This window comes from Grampus griseus (genome assembly GCF_964374135.1).
Source record: "Grampus griseus genome assembly, chromosome: X".
In the NCBI taxonomy this organism is placed as follows: domain Eukaryota; kingdom Metazoa; phylum Chordata; class Mammalia; order Artiodactyla; family Delphinidae; genus Grampus; species Grampus griseus.
The window spans coordinates 44,695,514-44,719,517 of NC_138999.1; positions in this window are offsets into that span (position 1 = coordinate 44,695,514).

Below are 24,004 nucleotides of genomic sequence, written 5' to 3' on the forward strand. Positions count from 1 at the left end.
CCCTGGATCACGGGACCCTGGCAGTGGCGGGCTGCACAGGCTCCCAGGAGGGGCAGTGTGGATACTAAGCTGTGCTAGCACACAGGCTTCTTGGTGGCTCCAGCTGCAGCCTTAGTGTTTCATACCCATCTCTGGGGTCCGAACTCTTAGCCGCGGCTTGCGCCAGTCTCTGGAGCTCCTTTAAGCAGCACTCTTAATACCCTCTCCTCGCGCACTAGGAAACAAAGAGGGAAGAAAAAGTCTCTTGCCTCTTCGGCAGCTCCAGACTTTTTCCCAGACTCCCTCCTGGCTAGCCGCGGTGAACTAACCCCTTCAGGCTGTAATTACGCAGTCAACACCAGTCCTCTCCCAGGGATCCGATCGAAGCCCGAGCCTCAGCTCCCAGCCCGCAACCACCCCGGCTGGTGAGCATACAAGCCTCTCGGGCTGGTGAGTGCTGTTTTGCACCGGTCTTCTGTGCGGGAATCTCTCCGCTTTGCCCTCCGCACCCCTGTTGCTGCGCTCTCCTCCGTGGCTCCAAAGCTTCCCCCCTCCGCCACACACAGTCTGTGCCCACAAAGGGGCTTCTAGTGTGTGGAAACATTTTCCTCCTTCACTGCTCCCTCCCACTGGTGTAGGTCCCATTCCTATTCTTTTGTCTCTCTTTTTTCTTTTGCCCTACTCAGGTACATGGTTTGTTTCTTGCCTTTTTGGAAGTCTGAGGTCTTCTGTCGGCGTTTGATAGGTGTTCTGTAGGAGCTGCTCCACATGTAGATGTATTTCTGATGTATTTGTGGAGAGGAAGGTGATCTCCGCATCTTACTCTTCTGCCACCTTGAAGCTCCTCCCCTTTACCTTGTTTTTCGAGTGTTTTTATCATGAAAGTGTTGGATTATGCCAAATGCTTTTTTTGTGTCTAGTGAGATGATCATGTGGTTTTTGTCCTCCATTGTATTTATATGGTATATTACATTAATAGATTTTCAGATGTTAAACCAACCACATATTCTTGAGAAAAACTGGTCATTGTGCATATTAGTGTTTGTGTGCTGCTGAATTCAGTTTGCTAATATTTCGCTGAATATTTGCATTGAAATTCATGAGACATATTGTCCTGTAGTTTTCTTGTAATCACTTTTTCTGGTTTTAATATCAGGGTAAAAATGGTCTTATAGAATGAAAAGAAAGTGTTCCCTCAGCTTCTAACTTTCAGAGGAGTCTGTGAAGAATTAGTATTTATTCTTCTCTAATGTCTCAGGATTTCAGATTTCTTCTTGTGTCCACTTCAGTAGCTTGTGTCTTTCTAGAAATTTGTTAATTTTACAGAGGCTAAATAATTTGTTGGCATCCATTTTTTCATGGGCATCTTATAATCCATTTTACTTCTGTAAGGTTAGTAGAGGTATCCTCTCTTTCATTCTTGAATTTGGTAAGTTGAGTTTTGCTCTCATTTACTTTTATTCAGTACAGCTAAAGGGTTGTCAATATTGTTGTTATTTTCAGGCTTCCCTGGTGGCGCAGTGGTTGAGTCCGCCTGCCAATGCAGGGTACATGGGCTCGTGCCACGGTCCAGGAAGATCCCACATGTCGCAGAGTGGCTGGGCCAGTGAGCCATGGCCATGGAGACTGCACGTCCAGAGCCTGCACGTCCAGAGGCCACAACAATGAGAGGCCCACATACCACACACACAAAAAAATACTGTTGTTATTTTCATAGAAATCAACATTGGTTGTAAGTGATTTTCTTTAACTTTTTTATTCTCTATTTCACCCATTTTTAATCAAATATTTATTTCCTTGCTTCCACTTGATTTAGGATGAGTTAACTCTTGTTTTGCAGTTTCTTAATATGAATTGTTAAGTTACTGACTTAATATACTTTTCTACATTTTTAGTATAGGAGATTATTGCTGTACCCTTCCCTCTCAGCACTACATTAGCTGCATCTCAAAGTTTACAGTATTGGAGGAGGTTCAAGATGGTGGAAGAGTAAGATGCAGATATCAACTTCCTCCCCACAAATACATCAGGAATACATCTACATGTGGAGCAGCTCCAACAGAGCACCTACTGTATGCTGGCAGAAGACTGCAGACCTCCCAAAAGGCAAGAAACTCCCCACGTACCTGGCCGTGTGGAGGACAGGCTCCTGGTGCTCAAGCCAAGCATCAGGGCTGTGCCACAGAGGTGGGAGAGCCATGTTCAGGACACTGGTCCACAAGAAACCTCCCAGCTCCACGTAATATCAAACAGCAAAAATCTCCCAGAGATCTCCCTCTCAACACCAAGACCCAGCTTCACTCAATGACCAGCAAGCTACAGTGCAGGACACCCTATGCAAAACAACTAGCAAGACAGGAGCACAACACCATCCATTAGCACAGAGGCTGCCTAAAATCATAATAAGCCACAGACACCAAAAAACACACCAACAGACGTGGAACTGCTCAATAGGAAAACAACACCTAGCCTCCTGCACCAGAACATAGGCACTAGTACACTCCCCCAGGAAGCCTACACAACCCACTGAACCAAATTTAGCCACTGGGGACACTCATCAAAGCAACACAAACTACGAACCTGCAGCCTGCAAAACGGAGACCCCAAACAAAGTAAGTTAAGCAAAATGAGAAGACAGAGAAACACACAGCAGATGAAGGAGCAAGGCAAAAACCAACCAGACGAAACAAATGAAGAGGAAATAGGCAGTCTACCTGAAAAAGAATTCAGAATAATGATAGTAAAGATGATCCAAAATCTTGGAAATAGAATAGAGAAAATACAAGAAACGTTTAACAGGACCGAGAAGAACTAAAGAGCAAACAAACAGAGATGAACAACACAATAAATGATATTTAAAATGCTCTAGAAGGGATCAATAGCAGAATGACTGAGGCAGAAGAACAGATAAGTGACCTGGAAGATAAAATAGTGGAAATAACTACTGCAGAGCAGAATAAAAGAAAAAGAATGAAAAGAACTGAGGACACTCTCAAAGACCTCTGGGACAACATTAAATGCACCAACATTCGAATTATAGGGGTACCAGAAGAAGAAGAGAAAAAGAAAGAGACTGAGAAAATATTTGAAGAGATTATAGTTGAAAACTTCCCTAATATGGGAAAAGAAATAGTTAAAGTCCAGGGAGAACAGAACCCCATACAGGATAAATCCAAGGAGAAACAAGCCAAGAGACATATTAATCAAACTATCAAAAATTAAATACAAAGAACAAATATTAAAAGCAGCAAGGGAAAAACAGCAAGTAACACATAAGGAACCCCCATAAGGTTAAGAGCTGATCTTTCAGCAGAAACTCTGCAAGCCAGAAGGGAGAGGCAGGACATATTTGAAGTGATGAAAGAGAAAATCCTACAACCAAGATTACTCTAACCAGCAAGGATCTCATTCAGATTTGACGGAGACAATAAAACCTTTACAGACAAGCAAAAGGTAACAGAATTCAACACCACCAAACCAGCTTTACAGCAAATGCTATGGGAACTTCTCTAGGCAGGAAACACAAGAGAAGGAAAAGACCTACAATAATAAACCCCAAATAATTAAGAAAATGGTAATAGGAACATACGTATCGATGATTATCTTAAATGTAAATGGATTAAATGCTCCAACCAAAAGACAAAGACTGGCTGAATGGACACAAAAACAAGACCTGCATATATGCTGCCTACAAGAGACTCACTTCAGACCTAGCAACACATACAGACTGAAGGTGAGGGAATGGAAAAAGATATTCCATGCAAATGGAAATCAAAAAAACCTGGAGCTGCAACTCTCATATCAGACATAATAGAATTTAAAACAAAGACTATTACAAGAGACAAAGAAGGACACTATATAATGATCATGGGATTGATCCAAGAAGATGTAACAGTTGTAAATATTTATGCACCCAACATAGGAGCACTTCAATACATAAGGCAAATATTAACAGCCACAAAAGGGGAAATCGACAGTAACGCAATCATTGTAGGGGACTTTAACACCCCACTTTCACCAATGGACACATCATCCAAAATGAAAATAAATAAGGAAACACAAGCTTTAAATGATACATTAAACAAGATGGACTTAATTGATATTTATAGGACATTCCATCCAAAAACAACAGAATACACATTTTTCTCAAGTGCTCATGGAATATTATCCACGATAGATCATATCTTGGGTCACAGATCAAGCCTTGGTAAATTAAAAAAAATTGAAATCGTATCAAGTATCTTTTCGGTTCACAATGCTATGAGACTAGATATCAATTATAGGAAAAAATCTGTAAGATATACAAAAACATGGAGGCTAAACAACACCCTACTTAATAACCAAGAAATCACTGAAGAAAACACAGAGGAAATTAAAAAAACACCTAGAAACAAATGACAATGAAAACACGATGACCCAAAACCTATGGGATGCAGCAAAAGCAGCTCTAAGAGGGAAGTTTATAGCAATACAATCCTACCTTAAGAAACAAGAAACATTTCAAATAAACAACCTAACCTTACACCTAACACAGTTAGAGAAAGAAGAACAAAAAACCCCCAAATTTAGCAAAAGGAAAGAAATCATAAAGATCAGTTCAGAAATAATTGCAATAGAAATGAAGGAAACGATAGCAAAGATCAATAAAACTAAAAGCTGGTTCTTTGGGAATATAAAAATAAGTTGGTATACCATTAGCCAGACTCATCAAGAAAAAAAGAAGACTCAAAACAATAGCATGAGAAATGATAAAGGAGAAGTAACAACTAACACTGCAGAAATACAAAGGACCATGAGAGATTACTACAAGAAATTCTATGCCAGTAAAATGGACAACCTGGAAGAAATGGACAAATTCTCAGAAATGCATCACCCTCTGTGACTGAACCAGGAAGAAATAGAAATATGAACAGACCAATCACAAGAACTGAAATTGAAACTGTGATTAAAAATATTCCACCAATCTAAAGCCGAAGACCAAAGGCTTCACAAGTGAACTATATCAAACAATTAGAGAAGAGCTAACACCTGTCTTTCTCAAACTCTTCCAAAATATAGCAGAGGGAGGAACACTCCCAAACACATTCTACGAGGCCTCCAACACCCTGATACCAAAACCAGGAAAAGATGTCACATCTTTTCTAGAAAAAAAACTACATGCCAGTATCACTGATGAACATAGATGCAAAAATCCTCAACAAAATACTAGCAAACAGAATCCAACAGCACATTAAAAGGATCATACACCGTGATCAAGTTGGGTTTATCCCAGAAATTCAAGGATTCTTCAATATACGCCAATCAATGAATGTGATGCACCACATTAACAAATTGAAGGAGAAAAGACATATGATCATCTCAACAGATGCAGAGAAAGCTTTCAACAAATTTCTAACACCCAGTTATGATTAAAACCCTCCAGAACGTAGGCATAGAGGGAACTTTCCTCAACATAATAGAGGTCATGTATGACAAACCCACAGCCAACATCATCCTCAATGGTGAAAAACTGAAACCATTTCCACTAAGATCAGGAACATGACAAGGTTGCCCACTCTCACCACTATTATTCAACATAGTTTTCAAAGTTGTAGGTACAGCAATCAGAGAAGAAAAAGAAATAAAAGGAATCCAAATTGGAAAAGAAGTAAAGCTGTCACTGTTTTCCCATGACATGAGTCTATACATAGAGAATCCAAAAGATGCTACCAGAAAACTACTAGAGCTAATTAATGAACTTCGTAAAATAGCAGGATAAAAAATTAATGCACACAAACCTCCTACATTCCTATACACTAATTATGAAAAATCTGAAAGTGAAATTAATAAAACACTCCCATTTACCACTGCAAGAAAAAGAATAAAATATCGAGGAATAAACCTACCTAAGGACACAAAAGACCTGTATACAGAAAATTATAAGACACTAATGAAAGAAATTAAAGATGATACAAATAGATGGAGAGATATACCATGTTCTTGGATTGGAAAAATCAACATTGTGAAAATGACTCTACTACTCAAATCAATCTACAGATTCAATGCAATGCTTATCAAACTACCACTGGCATTTTTCACAGATCTAGACCAAAAAATTTCACACTTTGTATGGAAACCCAAAAGACTCTGAATAGCCAAAGCAAACTTGAGAAAGAAAATCGGAGCTGGAGGAATCAGGCTCCCGGACTTCAGAGTGTACTATAAAGCTACAGTAATCAAGACAGTATGGTACTGGTACAAAAAGAGAAATATAGATCAATGGAACAGGATAGAAAGCCCAGAGATAAACCCATGCACATATGGTCACCTTATCTTTGATAAGGGAGGCAAGAATATACAGTGGAGCAAAGACAGCCTCTTCAAAAACTGGTGCTCGGAAAACTGGAGAGCTACATGTAAAAGAATGAAATGAGAACACTCCCTAGTACCATACACGAGAAGAAACTCAAAATGGATTAAAGAACTAAATGTAAGGCCAAACATCATCAAAATCTTAGAGGAAAACTTAGGCAGAACACTCTATGACATAAATCACAGCAATATCCTTTTTGACCCACCTCCTAGAGAAATGGAAATTATAACAAAAATAAACAAATGGGACCTAATGAAACTTCAAAGCCTCTGCACAGCAAAGGAATCCATAAACAAGACGAAAAGACAACCCTCAGAATGGGATAAAATATTTGCCAATGAAGCAAGTGACAAAGGATTAATCTCCAAAACATACAAGCAGCTCATGGAGCTCAATATCAAAAAAAACAAACAACCCAATCCAAAAATGGGCAGGAGACCTAAATAGATATTTCTCCAAAGAAGATATACAGACTGCCAAAAAACACATGAAGAATGCTCAACATCATTAATCATTAGAGATATGCAAATCAAAACTACAATGAGATATCATCTCACACCAGTCAGTATGGCCATCATCAAAACATCTACAAACAATAAATGCTGGAGAGGGTGTGGAGAAAAGGCAACCCTCTTAAACTGTTGGTGGGAATGTAATTTGATACAGCCACTATGGAGAACAGTATGGAGGTTCCTTAAAAAACTATAAATAGACCTACCATATGACCCAGCAATCCCAAAACTGGGCATATACCGCGAGAAATCCATAATTCAAAAAGAGTCATGTACGATAATGTTCATTGTAGCTCTATTTACAATATTCAGGACATGGAAGCAACCTAACTGTCCATCAACAGATGAAAGGATAAAGAAGATGTGGAACATATATAGAATGGAATATTACTCAGCCATAAAAAGGAATGAAACTGAGTTATTTTTAGTGAGGTGGATGGACCTGGAGACTGTCATACAGAGTGAAGTAAGTCAGAAAAAGAAAATCGAATACTGTATGCTAACACATCTTTATGGAATCTAAAAAAGAAAAAAAAGAAAAAAGAAAATGGTCAGAAGTACCTAGGGTCAAGATGGGAATAAAGATGCAGACCTATTAGAGAATGGACTTGAGGATATGGGGAGGAGGACGGGTAAGCTGGGACAAAAGAGAGAGTGGTATGGACATATATACATTACCAAACGTAAAATAGATAGCTAGTGGGAAGCAGCCACATAGCACAGTGAGATCAGCTCTGTGCTTTGTGACCACCTAGAGGGGTGGGATATGGAGGGTGGGAGGGAGGCAGATTGAAGAGGGAAGAGATATGTGTACATATGTATATTTATAACTGATTCACTTTGTTATAAAGCAGAAACTGACCCACCATTTTAAAGCAATTATACTCTAAAAAAGATGTTAAAAAAGTTTATAGTATGTATTGTTTCCATTATCAGAGTATTTTCTTCTCTATCTCTCTTTCTCTCCCTCCCTCCCTCCCCCCCTTTCAGTGACAACATTTAAGATCTGTCAGAAATTTCAAATATTCAATACAGTATTATCAAATGTAGTCATCATGCTATACATCAGATACTCAGAAGTTATTCATTTTATACCTGAAATTTTATACCCTTTTATCAGTCTCTCCCCTTTTTTCATACATTCCATGCCCTGGCCCCCACCATTCTACTTGGTTACTATAAGTACGACTTTATTTTTTACATTACATCTATAAGTAAATCCAGGCAATATTTGTCTTTCTCTGTCTGGTTTGTTTCACTTAGCATAATGTTCTCCTGTTTCATTCATGTTGTTGCTAATGGCAGGATTTCCAACTTTTTAAGGATAAATTTTATCTATATCTACCTATCATACCTATCTATTATCTATCTATCTATCATCTATCTATCTATCTATCTATCTATCTATCTATCTATCTATCTATCTATCTATCGCATTTTCTTTATCCATTCATCCCCTGAAAGAGACTAACATTGGCTCCATATCTTAGCTATTATGAATAATGCTGCAATGAACATGAGAATACAGATATCACTTCAAAATGGTGATTTTGTTTCCTTTGGATGTACAACCAGACGTTGGATTACTGGATAATATGGTAGTTCTATTTCTAATTTCTTGAGGATCTTCCATACTGTATTCCATAATGTATGTACCACTTTACAGCAACAATGCAGAAGGGTTCCTTTTACTCCACATCTTCACCAGCATTCTTTATCTCTCCTCTTTTTGATAACAGATATCCCAGCAGCTGTGAGGTGATCTCAGTGTGGTTTTAACTTGCATTTCCCTGATGATTAATGATGTTGCACATATTTTAATGTATTTTTTGCCATTTGTATATCTCCTTTGACAATATGCCTTTGTACAATTTTTAATTGAGTTACTTCCTTTTTTTGGTTTGCTTTTTGTTTTTGTATGTTTGCTTATTCTGCTGTTGAGTTGTATGATTTCATTATATATATTGGATATTAATCCCTTATAGATATTTTATATGCAAATATTTTCTCCTGTTCCACAAGTTGCCTTTCATTTGTTGATCGTTTCCTTCTCATTGCAGAAGCGTTTCAATCTGATATAGTTCAACCCGTTTATTTTTGCTTGTGTTGTCTTTGCTTTTGGTGCCAAATCTGAAAAATTATTGACAACACCAATGTCAAGGAGCTTATCCCCTAGGTTTTCTTCTAGAAGTTTCATGGTTTTAGGTTTTGTGCTCAAGTCTTTAATGCATACTGTGCTGATTTTTCTGTATGGTATTAGATAAGGTTCCATTTTCATTCTTTTGCAAGTAGCTGTCCAGTTTTCCAAACACCATTTATTGAAGAGCCTATCCTTTCCCTGTTGTGTATTCTTGATGCCTTTGTTAAAAAGTTATTGACGATATACCTATGGGTTTATCTGGGGGATCTCTGTTCTGTTTTATCGATCTATGTATCTGTTTTTAATGCCAATGCCATACTGTTTTAATTACAATACCCATGTAATATATTTTAAAATCAGGAGGTGTTATGCCTTCAGCTTTCTTCTTTTTGCTCAAGATTGCATTAGCTATTTAAGGCTTACTGTGTGCTTTTTTTTTAATTTTAGGAGGGTTTTTTTTGGTATTTCTGTTAAAAGTGCTGCTGAAGTTTTGATAAGGGCTTCAGTGACTCTCTAGATCATTTTGGGTAGTGTGGACATTTTAACAATTTTAATTCTTCTGATCCACAAACACGGGATATTTTTCCATTTATTTATATGTTCCTCAATTTCTTTCATCAATTTTTTATACTTTTCACTGAAGGAATCATGTTCTCTGACTTCAGACTCTACTACAAAGCTATAGTCATCAAAACAGTATGGTACTGGGATAAAACAGACACACAGATCAATGGAACAGGATAGAAAGCCCAGAAATAAACCCACACACTTATAGTCAATTAATCTATGACAAAAGATACAAGAATACACAATGGAGAAAAGACAGTCTCCTCAGTGGTGCTGGGAATACTGGACAGCTACATGTAAAAGTTTTAAATTAGAATAATCTCTAACACCATATACACAAAGAAACCCCAAATGGATTAAAAACCTAAATGTAAGATTAGATACTACAAAACTCCTAGAGGAAAACATAGGCAGAACACGCTTTGACATAAATTACAGCAAAATTTTTTGGGCACCTTCTTCTAGAGTAGTGGAAACAAAAGAAACATAAAGAAATGAAAAAAATAACACCTATGGTTACCAAGAGGGAAAGGGAGGGGAGGGATAAATTAGGAATCTGGGATTAACAGATAAAAACTACTATATATAAAATAGATAAACAACAAGGACTTACTGTATAGCACAGGGAACTATATTCAATATCTTGTAATAACCTACAACGGAAAAGAATCTGAATGTGTGTGTGTGTGAAACTTAATCACTTTGCTGTACACCTGAAACATTGTAAATCAACTATACTTCAATTTAAAAAATAATAAATGTTTTATACATTTTAGTATACAGATTTTTTCATCTCCTGGTTACATTTATTCCTAAGAATTTTGTTGTTTTTGATGATATTGTAAATGGGATTTTTTTCTTGTCTTTTATTTTTAAAATTGGAATTGCATTTATTATTTTTTTAACATCTTTATTGGGGTATAATTGCTTTACAATGGTGTGTTAGTTTCTGCTTTATAACAAAGTGAATCAGTTATACATATACATATGTTCCCATATCTCTTCCCTCTTGCGTCTCCCTCCCTCACACCCTCTCTATCCCACCCCTCCAGGCAGTCACAAAGCACCGAGCTGATCTCCCTGTGCTATGCGGCTGCTTCCCACTAGCTATCTACCTTACGTTTGGTAGTGTATATATGTCCATGCCTCTCTCTCGCTTTGTCAGAGCTAACCCATCCCCCTCCCCATATCCTCAAGTCGGTTCTCTACTAGGTTTGTGTCTTTATTCCTGTCTTACCCCTAGGTTCTCCATGACATTTTTTTCTTAAATTCCATACATATGTGTTAGCATATGGTAATTGTCTTTCTCATTCTGTTCACTCTGTATGACAGACTCTAGGTCCATCCACCTCATAACAAATAGCTCAATTTCGTTTCTTTTCATGGCTGAGTAGTATTCCATTGTATATATGTGCCACATCTTCTTTAGCCATTCATCTGACAATGGGCACTTAGGTTGTTTTCATCTCTGGGCTATTGTAAATAGAGCTGCAATGAACATTTTGGTACATGACTCTTTTTGAATTATGGTTTTCTCAGGATATATGCCAAGTAGTGGGATTGCTGGGTCATATGGTAGTTCTATTTGTAGATTTTTAAGGAAACTCCATACTGTTCTCCATGGTGGCTGTACCAATTCACATTCGCACCAGCAGTGCAAGTGTGCCCTTTTCTCCACACCCTCTCCAGCATTTATTGTTTCCAGATTTTTTGATGATGGCCATTCTGACTGGTGTGAGATGATATCTCATTGTAGTTTTGATCTGCATTTCTCTAATGATTAATGATGTTGAGCATTCTTTCATCTGTTTGTTGGCAGTCTGTATATCTTCTTTGGAGAAACAACTAGGCTTTCTGCCCATTTCTGTATTGGGTTGTTTGTTTTTTGTTATTGAGCTGCATGAGCTGCTCGTAAATTTTGGAAATTAATCCTTTGTCGGTTGCTTCATTTGTAAATATTTTCTCCTATTCTGAGGGTTGTCTTTTGGTCTTGTTTATGGTTTCCTTTGCTGTGCAAAAGCTTTGAAGTTTCATTAGGTCCCATTTGTTTATTTTTGTTTTTATTTCCATTTCTCTAGGAGGTGGGTCAAAAAGGATCTTGCTGTGATTTATGTCATACAGTATTCTGCCTATGTTTTCCTCTAAGAGTTTGATAGTTTCTGGCCTTACATTTAGGTCTTTAATCAATTTTGAGCTTAGTTTTGTGTATGGTGTTATGGAGTGATCTAATCTCATAATTTTACATGTACCTGTCCAGTTTTTCCAGCACCATTTATTGAAGAGGCTGTCCTTTCTCCACTGTACATTCCTGCCTCCTTTACAAAAGATAAGGTGACAATATGTGCGTGGGTTTACCTCTGGGCTTTCTATCCTGTTCCATTGATCTATCTTTCTATTTTTGTGCCAGTACCATACTGTCTTGATTACTGTAGCTTTGTAGTATAGACTGAAGTCAGGGTGCCTGATTCCTCCACCTCCGTTATTCGTTCTCAAGATTGCCTTGGCTATTCGAGGTCTTTTGTGTTTCCATACAAATTGTGAAATTTTTTGTTCTAGTTCTGTGAAAAATGCCAGTGGTAGTTTGATAGGGACTGCATTGAATCTGTAGATTGCTTTGGGTAGTATAGTCATTTTCACAATGTTGATTCTTCCAATCCAAGAACATGGTATATCTCTCCATCTATTTGTAACATCTTTAATTTCCTTCATCAGTGTCTTATAATTTTCTGCATACAGGTCTTTTGTCTCCTTAGGTAGGTTTATTCCTAGCTATTTTATTCTTTTTGTTGCAATGGTAAATAGGAGTGTTTTCTTTATTTGACTTTCAGATTTTTCATCATTAGTATATAGGAATGCCAGAGATTTCTATGCATTAATTTGTGTCCTGCAACTTTACCAAGTTCATTGATTAGCTTTAGTAGTTTCCTGGTAGCATCTTTAGGATTCTCTATGTATAGTATCATGTCATCTGCAAACAGTGACAGCTTTACTTCTTCTGTTACAATTTGGATTCTTTATTTCCTTTTCTTCTCTGATTGCTGTGGCTAAAACTTCCAAAACTATGTTGAATAAGAGCAGTGGGAGTGGGCAACCTTGTCTTGTTCCTGATCTTAGTGGAAATGCTTTCAGTTTTTCACCATTGAGGATGATATTGGCTGTGGATTTGTCATATATGGCCTTTACTATGTTGAGGAAAGTTCCCTCTATGCCTACTTTCTGGAGGGTTTTTATCATATGGGTGTTGAATTTTGTTAAAAGCTTTCTCTGCATCTATTGAGAAGATCATATGGTTTTTCTCCTTCAATTTGTTAATATGATTTATCACATTGCTTGGTTTGTGTATATTGAAGAATCCTTGCATTCCTGGAATAAACCCCACTTGATCATGGTGTATGATCCTTTTAATGTGCTGTTGGATTCTGTTTGCTAGTATTTTGTTAAGGATTTTTGCATCTATGTTCATCAGTGATATTGGCCTGTAGTTTTCTTTCTTTCTGACATCCTTTTCTGGTTTCGGTATCAAGGTGATGGTGGTTTCGTAGAATGAATTTGTGAGTGTTCCTCCCTCTGCTATATTTTGGAAGAGTTTGAGAAGGATAGGTGTTAGCTCTTCTCTAAATGTTTGTTAGAATTCACCTGTGAAGCCATCTGGTCCTGGGCTTTTGTTTGTTGGAAGATTTTTAATCACAGTTTCAATTTCAGTGCTTATGATTTGTCTGTTCATATTTTCTATTTCTTCCTGATTCAGTCTTGGCAGGTTGTGCATTTCTAAGATTTTGTCCATTTCTTCCAGGCGGTCCATTTTATTGGCATAGAATTTCTTGTAGTAATCTCTCATGATATTTTGTATTTCTGCAGTGTCAGTTGTTACTTCTGCTTTTTCATTTATAATTCTATTGATTTGAGTCTTCTCCCTTTTTTTCTTGATGAGTCTGGCTAATGGTTTATCTATTTTGTTTATCTTCTGAAAGAACCAACTTTTAGTTTTATTGATCTTTGCTATCGTTTCCTTCATTTCTTTTTCATTTATTTCTGATCTGATTTTTATGATTTCTTTCCTTCTGCTAACTTTGGGGGTTTTTTGTTCTTCTTTCTCTAATTGCTTTAGGTGCAAGGTTAGGTTGTTTATTCGAGATGTTTCCTGTTTCTTAAGGTGGGCTTGTGTTGCTATAAACCTCCCTCTTAGAACTGCTTTTGCTGCATTCCATAGGTTTTCGGTCGTCGTGTCTCCATTGTCATTTGTTCCTAGGTATTTTTTTATTTCCTCTTTGATTCCTTCAGTGATCACTTTGTTATTAAGTAGTGTAGTGTTTAGCCTCCATGTGTTTGTATTTTTTACAGATCTTTTCCTATAATTGATATCTAGTCTCATAACATTGTGGTCGGAAAAGATACTTGATACAATTTTAATTTTCTTAAATTTACCAAGACTTGATTTGTGACCCACGATATGATCTATCCTGGAGAATGTTCCATGAGCACTTGAGAAGAATGTGTGTTCTGTTGGTTTTGGATGGAATGTCCTATAAATATCAATTAAGTCCATCTTGCTTAATCTATCATTTAAAGCTTCTCTTTCCTTATTTATTTTCATTTTGGATGATGTGTCCATTGGTGAAAGTGGGCTGTTAAAGTCCCCTACTATGCATGTGTTACTGTCGATTTCCCCTTTTATGGCTGTTAGTATTTCCCTTATGTATTGAGGTGCTCCTATGTTGGGTGCATAAATATTTACAATTGTTATATCTACTTCTTTGATCAATCCCTTGATCATTATGTAGTGTCCTTCTTTGTCTCTTCTAATAGTCTTTATTTTAAAGTCTATTTTGTCTGATATGAGAATTGCTACTCCAGCTTTCTTTTGGTTTCCATTTGCATGGAATATCTTTTCCATCCCCTTACTTTCAGTCTGTATGTGTCTCTAGGTCTGAAGTGGGTCTCTTGTAGACAGCATATATATGAGTCTTATCCATTCAGCCAATCTCTGTCTTTTGGTGGGAGCATTTGTTCCATTTACATTTAAGGTAATTATCGATATGTATGTTCCTATTCCCATTTTCTAAATTGTTTTGGGTTCGTTACTGTAGGTCTTTTCCTTCTCTTGTGTTTCTTGCCTAGGGAACTTCCTTTAGCATTTGTTGTAAAGCTGGTTTGGTGGTGCTGAACTCTCTCAGCTTTTGCTTGTCTGTAAAGGTTTTAATTTCTCCATCAAATCTGAATGAGATCCTTGCTGGCTAGAGTAGTCTTGGCTGCAGGTTTTTCTCCTTCATCACTTCCACTGTGTCCTGCCACTCCCTTCTGGCTTGTAGGGTTTCTGCTGAGAGATCAGCTGTTAACCTTATGGGGATTCCCTTGTGTGTTATTTGTTGTTTTTCCCTTGCTGCTTTTAATATGCTTTCTTTGTATTTAATTTTTGACACTTTGATTAATATGTGTCTTGGCATATTTCTCCTTGTATTTATCCTGTATGGGACTCTCTGTGCTTCCTGGACTTGATTAACTATTTCCTTTCCCATATTAGGGAAGTTTTCAACTATAATCTCTTCAAATATTTTCTCAGTCCCTTTCTTTTTCTCTTCTTCTTCTGGAACCCGTATAATTCCAATGTTGGTGCATTTAATGTTGCCCCGGATGTCTCTGAGACTGTCCTCAGTTCTTTTCATTCTTTTTTCTTTATTCTGCTCTGCAGTAGTTATTTCCACTATTTTATCTTCCATGTCACTTATCCATTCTCCTATCTCAGTTATTCTGCTATTGTTCCCATCTAGAGTATTTTTCATTTTATTTTTTGCATTGTTCATCATTGTTTGTTTCATCTTTAGTTCTTCTAGGTCCTTGTTAAATGTTTCTTGCATTTTGTCTGTTCTATTTCCAAGATTTTGGATCATCTTTACTATCATTATTCTGAATTCCTTTTCAGGTAGACTGCCTATTTCCTCTTCATTTGTTAGGCCTGGTGGGTTTTTGTCTTGCTCCTTCATCTGCTGTGTGTTTTTCTGTCTTCTCATTTTGCTTATCGTACTGTGTTTGGGGTCTCCTTTTTGCAGACTGCAGGTTCGTAGTTCCCGCTGTTTTTGATGTCTGTCCCCAGTGGCTAAGGTTGGTTCAGTGGGTTGTGTACGCTTCCTGGTGGAGGGGACTAGTGCCTGTGTTCTGGTGGATGAGGCTGGATCTTGTCTCTCTGTTGGGCATGTCCACGTCTGGTGGTGTGTTTTGGGGGTGTCTGTGGACTTATTATGAGTTTAGACAGCCTCTCTGCTAATGGATGGGTTTGTGTTCCTGTTTTGTTAGTTGTTTGGCATAGGGTGTCCAGCACTGTAGCTTGCTGGTCGTTGTGTGAAGTTGGATGCTGGTGTTGAGATGGAGATCTCTGGGAGATTTTGCCATTTGATATTATGTGGAGCTGGGAGGTCTCTTGTGGACCAGTGTCCTGAAGTTGGCTCTCCCACCTCAGAGGCACAGCACTGACCCTGGCTGCAGCACCAAGAGGCTTTCATCCACACGGCTCAGAGTAAAAGGGAGAAAAATTAGAGAGAAACAATTAGTACATGTAGGAAGAAAGAAAGAAAGAAAGGAAGGAAGAAGGAAAGAAAGAAAGAAGAAAAGAAGGAAAGAAAGAAAGAAAGGAAGGAGGGAGGGAGGGAGGGATGGTGGGATGGAGGAAGGAAGGAAGGAAGGAGGGAAGGAAGGAAAAAAGACAGAAAGAAAGAAGATAAAGTAAAATAAAATAGAGTAAAATATAATAAAGTTATTAAATTTAAAAATAATTATTAAGAAAAAAAAATTTAAAAAACCGGATGGATAGGACCCTAGGATAAATGGTGGAAGCAAAGCTATACAGACAAAATCTCACACAGAAGCATACACATACACACTCACAGAAAGAGGAAAAGGGGAAAAAATCATAAATCTTGCTCTCAAAGTCCACTTCCTCAATTTGGGATGATTCGTTGTCTAAAGGAGGGAAGGAAGGAAGGAAGGAAGGAAGGAAGGAAGGAAAGAAAGAAAGAAAGGAAGGAAGGAAGGAAATAAGGAAGGAAGAAAGAGAAAGAAAGAAAGAAAAAAAGATAAAGTAAAATAAAATAGTTATTAAAATTAATTATTAAGAAAGAAAAGAAAAATTAAAAAGAACCAAAAAACAAAAGAAAACAAAAACCGGCCGTATAGCACCCTAGGACAAATGGTGGAAGCAAAGCTGTACAGACAAAATTTCACACTGGAGCATACACATACACACTCACAAAAAGAGGAAAAGGGGAAAACATCATAAATCTTGCTCTCAACGTCCACCTCCTGTATTCCACAGATGCAGGGTACATCAAGTTGATTGTGGAGCTTTAATTCCCTGCTTCTGAGGCTGCTGGGAGAGATTTCCCTTTCTCTTCTTTGTTCTCACAGCTCCCAGGGGCTCAGCTTTGGATTTGGCCCCACCTCTGCGTGTACGTCGCCGGAGGGCGTCTGTTTTTCAATCAGACAGGACGGGGTTAAAGGAGCAACTGATCTGGGGGCTCTGGCTCACTCAGGCCGGGGGGAGGGAGGGGCACGGGGTGCTGGGCGAGCCTGCGGCGGCAGAGGCCAGCGTGACGTTGCACCAGCCTGAGGCTCGCCGTGCGTTCTCCCGGGGAAGTTGTCCCTGGATCCCGGGAACCTGGCATTGGCGGGCTGCACAGGCTCCCCGGAGCGGGGGTGTGGATAGTGACCTGTGCTTGCACACAGGCTTCTTGGCGGCGGCAGCAGCAGCCTTAGCGTCTCCTGCCCGTCTCTGGGGTCCATGCTTTTAGCCACGGCTCACACCCGCCCATCTCTGGAGCTCCTTTATGCAGCGCTCTTAATCCCCTCTCCTGGCGCACCATATAACAAAGAGGGAAGAAAGAGTCTCTTGCCTCTTCAGCAGCTCCAGACCTTTTCCTGGACTCCCTCCCGGCTAGCCGTGGTGCACTAACCCCTCCCCAGTCCTCTCCCTGCGCTCCGACCGAAGCCCGAGCCTCAGCTCGCAGCCCTGCCCGCTCCGGCGGATGAGCAGACAAGCCTCTTGGGCTGGTGAGTGCCGATCGGTACCAATTCTCTGTGCGGGAATCTCCCCGCTTTGCCCTCCGCACCCTTGTTGCTGTGTTCTCCTCTGCGGCTCCGAAGCTTCCCCTCTCCACCACCCGCAGTCTCTGCCCACGAAGGGGCTTCCTAGTGTGTGGAAACCTTTCCTCCTTCACAGCTCCCTCCCACTGGTGCAGGTCCCATCCCTATTCCTTTTTTCTCTGTTTATTCTTTTACCTTTTCCCTACCCAGGTACGTGGGGAGTTTCTTGACATTTGGGAGGTCTGAGGTCTTCTGCCAGCGTTCAGTAGGTGTTCTGTAGCAGTTGTTCCACGTGTAGAAGTATTTCTGGTGTATCTGTGGGGAGGAAGTTGATCTCCGCATCTTACTCTTCCGCCATCTTCCCCTCGTCCCCCGGGATTGTTTTCTTAATTTCTCAGTTCATCCTTAGTGTATAGAAACACAACTGATTTTTATATGTTAATTTTGTATCTTACAACTTTATTGAATTTGGTTACTAGTTTTAACAGTTTTGCCCCTTCAGATGCCTAATGCAAGCTAATTAAAAGGCTGATCTTCAGGGTACAGCTGGGAAAGACAGGACATTAGATATGCAGTCTTGCCCCTATCAGGGAAAAACTGAGAGCTGGATGTTTGTGCCTTCTCTGCTGAGCCAGAGGGAAGAGTCGCTGGGGGTGCCTGTGTGCCCATATAGAACTGCCTCTTTGTTTTGCATGGTCCTGGTAAACTTCTGAATGCCTATCCTTTGTCAGCTCCCCCAGCTAAGCGATTTCGGAGCCAGTCCCTCAGGTGACATCCATAGCAGGTGGGGTGCTAGATGTATGGACAAGTTCCTTCCTGAGAGATACCAGAGACTTGGTTTTACTGTGAATGAGCCAGAGGGAGGAGGTGGGGGACCTGCCCACCAGCTCTTTTAGGAGGATCCTAGGCAGCTCTCAGTTGCAGGCTGATTAGAAGCCACGTCCTCAGGCACTAGTTGGGAAAGGATGCGATCAAATCCCTTCCAGGGAGAAAGTGGGAAATGGGCGTTGTTGCCTGATCCCTCTGCACTGAGTCCTGATGTGGTTGGAGCTGCAGGGATAGCCCTGGGAAATGCTCATGCATCCATTTAAAAACTGTCTCTTTGTTTACTATGGTCCTGTGGGACTCATGAATTCCAAGCTGTGTTGTGTCTCAGAGCAAGGTGATTTGCCCATCCCTTAGATTACAGCCTTTGTTGGGGTGCTTTATGTGTGGTCCGACCCCTCTGCTTCTCAGGGAGAAACTGGGAGTTGGAGATTCTCTTCCAATTGTAAGGTGCTGTGCTGTGGTGGGGTTTATGGTGAGAGTGTGTCTCAGCCTTTCCTACCTATTTCAATGTGAGTATTTTCTCAGTCATCTAATGTGTAGGAGTCACTCAACTAGTTTCTGGATTTCTCTTGGAGGAAATTGATCCATGTGTAGTTATATGTATTGTGTCCATGGGAAAAGGAAAATATAGGACCTTCCTATCCCACCATCTTGGTGATGTTCCCCTCAAAGTATTTTATAATTTCCATTGTAGTTTCTTCTTTGAATCATTGGTTATTTCATGGTGTGTTACAGAATTTCCACATATTTGTGAATTTCTCAACTTCCCTTCTGCTGTTGATTTCTAATTTCATCCTGTTTTGGGCTAAGAACATGATTTCTGTGATTTCAAACATGCTAAATTTATTGAGGCTTGTTTCATCACCTATCATATTGTCTATCCTGTCTATTTCATGTGTGCTTGAATAAAAAAGATGAATTCAGCTCTTGCTGAGTGGACTTCTTTATAGTTGTCTGCTAGGTGTACTTGGTTTATAGTGTCACTGACGTCTTCTACATCCTTGTTTATCTCCTGCCTAATTATTCTAGCCATTATTGAAAATGGGCTGAGAAACTTTCCAACTATTATTGTTAAATTGTCTAGGTTTCCTTTCAATTCTCCCAGTTCTTTCTTCATGTATTTTGGGGTTTTATTATTTTGTGAATATACATATTTATAATTGTTATAAACTCTTGATAGATTGACTTTGTATCCATATGAAATGTCCTTTATATCTAGTAACATATTTTGGTCTTAAAGCCAAAGTCATCTGACATTTGTATCACCACTCCAATCTCTATGGTTGGTGTTTTCATGGTACATTTTTTTCTTAGCCTTTTACTTTCCATCTGTTTGTATCTTTGAATTTAAAGTATTTCTGCCATAGACATAATTTAATTGGATCTTGTTTATTAATCAGTCTGTCAATCTCTGCCTTTTGTTTGAATTATGTAATCCATCCATATTTAATGTTATTATTGACATAGATGAATTTATGTCTGCATTTTGCTTCTTGTTTTCTATATGATTCATGTCATATGAATGTCTCCTTTTCTGCTTTCTTTTACATTAAGTGAATATTTTCTAATACAACATTCTTATTTATTTAATCATATGTCACTATACTAGATTTTTAAGTTAATTTCTTAGTGGTTACTATTGGGCTTACAATGTACATCTTAACCTAGTATATCTATCATGTTTACATTAACTGAATTCCAGTGAGACATAAAAGTATTACTCTTATATAATTCTATTTCTGCTTCCCCTTCTTATGCTATTGTTATATGTATTTAGTCTGTATATTTTACAAACCCAGTAAAATATTTTACAGTACATTATTAGAATCATTATTTATATAAATTTGTGTCTTTTTAAAAAGCTGAGCTTGGTGCTTTGTGACAGCCTGGAGGGGTGGGATAGGGAGGGTGGGAGGGAGGGAGACACAAGAGGGAAGAGATATGGGAACATATGTATATGTATAACTGATTCACTTTGTTATAAAGCAGAAACTAACACACCATTGTAAAGCAATTATACCCCAATAAAGATGTTAAAAAAAAAAAAAGCTGAGCAATTATATCACAAGATAGAGGTGTTAGCTAACACTACAGTAGCAATCATATTGCTTTATATAAATGTATCAAATTAACATGTTCTGTGCCTTAAATTTGCACAATGTTATAAGTCAAATATATTTCAATTATATACATTTTAAGCTAAGAGAAAGAGAGTCAGTCTATATTTATTATAGAGTTTGTTTTATTTTCTATTTCTGGTTCTCCTCACTTGCTCCTGTGGATTCAAGTTAACATCTGGTGTTATTTTCTTACTCCCATATAGCTTTTCTCCCACCCATATCATTTGTGTTTTATTGTCAATTACATTATATATCTGTATGTTATTGGCCCATAAATAAAACTGTATATATATTCTTTTATGCAAATGTTTCTAGAAGTCTTTTAAGAGAAGGAAGTAGAAGAAATATGTAATTTATACTGTTTTTTATTATTGTCTACATAATTACTTTTAGTGGCATCCTTTTTTTTTTCATGCAGATTCAAATTACTCTCTAGTGTCACTTCCCAGCTGAAGAACTTCCTTTAGTATTTCTTATAAGGTGAATCTGCTAGCAACTAATTCTCTCAACTTTTATTTATCTAGAATATATTTAACCTGAAAGCTTTTCTGTATATATGCTTCTTTGTTGAAACTGATTTTTCCTTTCATCACTTTGAATATGTTTCACAATGCCTTCTGGCTGCAACTATTTCTGATGAGAAATATTTGCTAATGTTATTGGAATTCCTTTGTATAAGTCATTTTTTGTCATGCTGCCTTCAAGAGTTTCTCTTTCTGTTCATTTTCAACAATTTTACTCTGATGTGTCTGGGTATGAATCTCTTTGGACTTTTCCTACTTAGATACATTTAAGCTTCTTAGATACTCATATTATTTTTCATCAAATTTGGGAAATTTTCAGCCATTGGTTCTTTGTATATTTTTTATGCTCCTTTCTTTGCCTACTCTCTTCTGGTAAATCCCATTGCATGTATAATATGTTCACATGTTTAATAGTGTCCCACATTTCTCTAAAGCTCTATTAATTTTTCCTCATACTTTTTTCTCTCTGATTTTAGGATTGTGTAATCTCTACCAATGTCTCTTCAAGTCTAATTTCTTACTTCTGCTAACACAAGTTTACACTTGAGGCCCTCTTGCAAATTTTTCATTTCCGTTATTGTAATTTTCAAATCCAGAAGTTCCATTTGGCTTCTTTTTATAATTTATCCTTATAGATAATCTCTATTTTAAGACACTGTCATCATACCTTCCTTTATTTCTTTAAGCATGGTTCCCTTTAATTAGTTGAACATGTTTATAATAGGTACTTTGATGTCTTTTTCTGCTATATCCAATTCTGGGCCCTCTAACAGGCAATTTTGTTGCCTGATTTTTTTCCCTGTATATTGGTCACACTTTCCTATTTCTTTTCATGTCTTATAATTTGTTTGTTGAAAGCTGAGGTATTTAGGTAATATATTGTAGCAACCCTGGTATTGATCCCCCTGGGCTTGTTGTTTGCGTATTTGTTTAGTGTTTGACTGGACTAGTTCAGTGAAGTCTATTTCTCTGCAGTGTGCAGCTTCTGATGTTGCCACTAAAAGGGCACAGCCTTGGACATGCACACAGTCTCCCTGACTCCCCTTCTCCCCCATAAGTAACTGCACTTTTAGCCAGGATGCCCTTTACTGTTCCTTCCTGATACCTCCATTAAGCTTTGGATAGGCTGCCTCTATTGGTTTCGCACCTATCTGTGAGCTTCCATTAATTCTCAGTTGATTACTATTTATTTATTTGATAACACCCTAGGGAATAAATGGCTCTACAGTCAGATCCTACTAACTTTGGGCCCCTTTGCAGTGGTAGTCTTTCAGGTCAGTCGTTGATGCTTGCTTCAATTCTAGGAAGACACTTCTCAGCCATTTCTTTCTCTGCTTCTCTCTGTTAAATCGTCTTCCAATAGTAGACCATTTGGAAATTTAACAGAGAGAAGCTGCCAGCCCCCTTTTAAATGCTTACTTCTAAGATCTCCATTCTTTTTAATAATATCCTTAAGCATGAACTTTCCCATGCTCTGTTTCAAATAAATTCAGTCCCCTTAAGGAGAGTTTCTCTTAGGGAGAGCTACAGAGTTCTCTGTGTTTATAACCTGCCTCTTCCCTTGGGCAGCACTCCTATACCACTGCTCCAGAACTAGTGGTGGGGACAGTGGCCCTCTTCCCTCAGAGTGGTACCCCTGCTCTACTAGCAGTGTGCTAGGCAGGGCTTGTAGCTCTTGATTTTCTCAGATTTACTCTCCTGGTGTTGAAATCATATCTTATAAGTGGGCTGGGGCAAGGGTGATTGGGGCCCAGTATTTTCAGCCTGTTGCACTTGGGGCAGATCTTTGTCCTATGAATAGGGCCCAAGTAGAGTAAGGGAGCACCAGATCTCTCACCTACACTTGCCTTGAATAGGGCTTCTCGAATATGGTCCTGGGAATGATGAGAAATTCTGGCATCCTGCCCCTCCCATAGAAAAATAGGAGTGGAAGGGCAGCAGAGGGAGCCTCATCTTCTTGGCTACCAGAGTAGAGCTACCAGAGTGGAGCTTCCATCATACTGAGCTGGGGCGGGGGAAGGGAGTGTAGAGTAGATTGTGGCTCAAATGCCACTGTTCTTCCTGAGATTTAGTAGATTTTCATTAATGAATGTTTTTCCCTTTGCTATATACCATTTGAACAGTCTCCAGAGACTTTAAGTGGTTGTTTTATGTATATAATCTTCACCAGTTTGATTTTTTTCTCTGGGAAATGATCCATGGTGCTCCTCACATCACCATTCAGGAAATGCTTCTCTTTTCCATTACTTTATTATTATTATTACTATTATTACCTTGCATTTTTTCAAGAAAGTAAATAATAGAGTGATTTTATATAAAAGAAAGCAACGGTCCTCCCCCAGCCCTGCTTACCAGAGGTAGCAATCTGCTAATATAAGTATATGTGTATCATATTATATGTAATATAAATTGTCAGAAGTAGAATAATATCAGAAATTAAATTTATTTAGAAAATTACCTCTCTTCCACCAACACTGAATATTTTTCTCCCATTTCCCAAAGCCAATAAATACTTCCATCTAATGCTAGATAAAACCAATCAATTTATATTCATCTGCATATCAAATTTAATTATCCGAGAGCTGAATTCAATCTACTATCTTAGTGGAACCTTCAATACATCTCTCAGAAAATGACAGATCAAGAAGAAAAAAAATTTAATATAGAAAATTCAAAAAAGAAAAGTGATAAGCATGTTATTCAAATAGACAAGGAACAATAAAGAAATGAATATGTATTAGATCATAAAAGAAACATTAATGAATGCCAAAAAGCAGACATACATATATCACAATACAATAAAAAATTAACAATGAAAAGATAGTCCTTCTCCCAATTAAATCTATCTACATGAATATATTTAAGTTCTTTTCCAAGATCCTTAGCTTAAGACAAATTCAAAGCAGCAA